At 49.2% G+C, this 3,089-nt stretch overlaps 1 long non-coding RNA gene across 1 annotated transcript in view; it reads right to left on the bottom strand.

The window, feature by feature from the left end:
- The window catches only part of LOC102388320, a 4,458-nt gene extending 1,757 nt beyond the window's left edge, over positions 1-2,701 (bottom strand). Inside the window, exons 1-2 of the long non-coding RNA XR_323139.3 lie at positions 2,595-2,701; positions 1,552-1,704 (exon numbers count right to left, since the gene is read on the bottom strand). This is a non-coding gene — a long non-coding RNA (uncharacterized LOC102388320). The remainder of the gene's footprint in view (positions 1-1,551; positions 1,705-2,594) is intronic.
- Positions 2,702-3,089: the final 388 nt, after the last annotated feature.

The raw sequence follows: 3,089 nt of genomic DNA, 5'->3' as shown, positions 1-3,089 counted from the left end.
TGCACCTGGGTTCTCTTTTACAGCAGAAAACTCCACCGTGCAAAGAAGCTGCAATTTAGCAGGAAAATAATTCAGTGGTGCCAAAGCACACACAAAAACAAAAATCACAACTTTGGGCTGTGACACCCAGGACTATGATCAGGATGGAGAAGGGAACTCAGCTCAGCTGGGATGAGTCCCCTTCCCCAGTCCAATCGATCGCAGCGCTGGGGAGGGGAACTGAGTGATTGGGCCGTGTGATTGGGCTCAGTTTCCTTCTCCAGCCCAATTGGCTGGAGAAAGAAACTGAGCCCAATCACACGGCCCACACAGCCCTCCTGGGGTGGCAGCCCCTAATCTGCCTACTGGATGAGAGAAGCTGGGGGCTGCTGCCTGGAACTGGTGGCATGCTGGTGCCAGTCCCAGGCAGCAGCACCCGGCTTCTCTCCCTCATCTGGCAGACAGATCAGGGGCCCGCAACCCCAGGAGGACTAGCACAGCTCCCGCAGTCCTCCTGGGGCTGTGGGCCCCTGATCAGCCTGCCGGATGAGAGAAGCTGTTTCAAGCTTCCCCATTGTAGCCTATGGGCGAAACATGGAAAAAGTGTCAAAACAGCATCACTGTTTCTATGAAACAAAACGGAACAGTGGTTTCGAATCGAAACAAAATTCGAAATGAAACACTATTCTGTCAAAACGTTGAAATGCAAGTCAAAATGGAATGGTGCCATTTCACACAGCCCTACGGGGAAGCACCAGAGCTCTTCCTGACTGCTGTACAGGGTCTGGGCTCAGCATCAGGGATGGATGGTGTTCCCCTTCCCCATGCCTGCTCCAAGACCAGGCAGAGGTGGGGGGAGGGGGGGGAGAAACTACTCTCCAGCTGCCCTGCTGCCACTGTCCCCTCCCCAGCTGAGTCCAGGCCAGCTGGCTCTGAAGCTTCATCACCCAAACAGTGAAAAAAGTAGCAGTAGCAGGAAGAGCAGTGGGGTGGGGAAGGTTGTGGTGGAGAAGGGCCGGAGGCATGCCTCTATAAAGGATGGGAAAGGGAGGGGGTATTTTCACCTGCTTTAGAGACTTGTCACCCCACACTGGTGGGAACGCAGGATGCTGGAAGCAGGGGGTGCAGCCACCCTGTAGTGCAGGTTGTTCCTCCAGCCACCCTGCTTTTGGCAATCCTGGCTCTGCCCCTACTTATCCCTAAACAGAATAAGGAAGATTTGTCTAATTAATAAATTGAGTTCTCTACTACCCACCATGAAATCCATAAGAAAACATGTTGCCATAGCTATCTGTATTGGTTTTTTAAAGGAATCAGTGCTGATCTAGGCAGGTATGAAATGAGAGCATGCTATTGTCACCCATCATTCAGTCTGTAGACAAATCCGTTTTTTTTCCTTGTCTATTGTTTAAGTCTCAGACCAGTGAAGAATGGAAGGAGGAAGAGTTTGAAGAATGGGAACAGTAACTGTGAACATCTGTTATGAGGTGGTAGTTCTAGTCATAACGCCAAGACCAGCAACAACAGGAAATTTGGGAAATTTGTGCACAAAAATAGCACATTTAACATTACCGCAGTGTCCTCTCTTTTGTGCTTCATATATTACGTTTCATTGATGTTCTTTGTTGTTTTCTCAGTTTCCCCAGTGTTTGGTCCTCCTTTCTCTCTTTGGTCCTTTCTCTCTCTCATAATCATTTTTCTTCCATCCACTTCCTGCTCCATTTTCTTTCATACAATCACAGAAAATTTGGGCTCAGAAAAATAGCAGGAGGTCATCCAGTCCAACTCCCTGCTCCAGGCAGGATCATCCCTACCCAAATTATTTTAGATAAGTATTTTCTAACCTATTCTTAAAAGCTTCATAAACAACCCTCATATACAGTTACCAAGCACACCACACAAAATCTCAAAAAACACTTAACTTTCCATTTGTAAGTGAGGGGAACCAGGGCTGTGCCTATAGTTACATAGAAATATTCCATGTCTACCAGAAGAAATGCTGTTTCCCTGCTAAAAGCCAAAAATGTAGAGACTTTCCAGCTCTTTCTCCTAGAGCAAAATGGCTGCTCAGGGAGAAAAATAACCCTGGAACAACCAGGGCTAAATCATTCTTGGGAGATTTTCTCCCAGATGACAGAATATACTCCGCCCCTGGATTAACTCCTCCTGGGGAGGAGCAGCTACAGCGGGCAGGAGGCATTACTCTGCTGTTTCTCTCCCCTGCAAGACCAGCCTGGGAGAGGAAGGAGTAGCAAGGCACATCCTCTAGCCCCTTCCCTTTGGGCTGGGGACTTTGTCTCAACTTTTCCTCTGTTCTGCCTCACTCTCTTGGGCTGCAGGCTCTGGCCCACCCTGTCTCTTGTTCTCAGATCACTCAGCTCTGGCCTGCCCTATTCACTCACACTCTCCCTTGCCCCTTTGCCATGGCACATGGCCTCCAAGCCTCCCCTAGGGCCCAATTTGGTCCTCTGCTTTCAAAATTAAGTGCAACAAAAATCCCAGCAACAGTTTCTCAACTAAACTTCTTTGCCACTCTGGGTCAACATCACCCCGGCAACCCACATTTCCCTTCATGTTCCCTCCTCCCAGCTCTCATGGGTGGCTTGCATACTTACCAGTCTGCCACCAGGAACTCCTCTTCCTGCACCACACAGGGCCAAACTCCCTCCCTTGCTTTAGACACTGGAATTATATGCCCCAAAGCATATTATATACTGCCCCTTCCAGTCATGTGATTCCCTAGCTACACACAGGGGTTTCTCCTTTTGTCTAATGACCAGCCAGCCCTTCCCTACAGCAGCCTAACCCAGCTACCTGCAGCATTTACTCTCAGGCTTCCTAGCCATCTGCCCCACACAGCAAGCTTGTTGTGGTGCAGCTAACTTTTGCTCAGATGCCTGCCCACACTGCAAGGTTGGCCTGCTGCACTTCCCCCTTCAAGTACCTGGCTCCCTGTTACAGCATCATATATTGAGTCTCCCTTTAACAGCTTGCTCTCATGCAAGCCTCAGTTTTAGTTAGATACAGGAAAGCAGAGTCTCTACAAAGTGCATGTGTGCCAAAGATGATTTGGGCGCAAGTATATGCAGGCACCACACTAAGATTTGGGC

The sequence above is a fragment of the Alligator sinensis genome, unplaced genomic scaffold (assembly GCF_000455745.1).
Source record: "Alligator sinensis unplaced genomic scaffold, ASM45574v1 scaffold4_1, whole genome shotgun sequence".
In the NCBI taxonomy this organism is placed as follows: Eukaryota; Metazoa; Chordata; order Crocodylia; family Alligatoridae; genus Alligator; species Alligator sinensis.
This window is presented reverse-complemented; position numbering and strand designations above follow the sequence as displayed.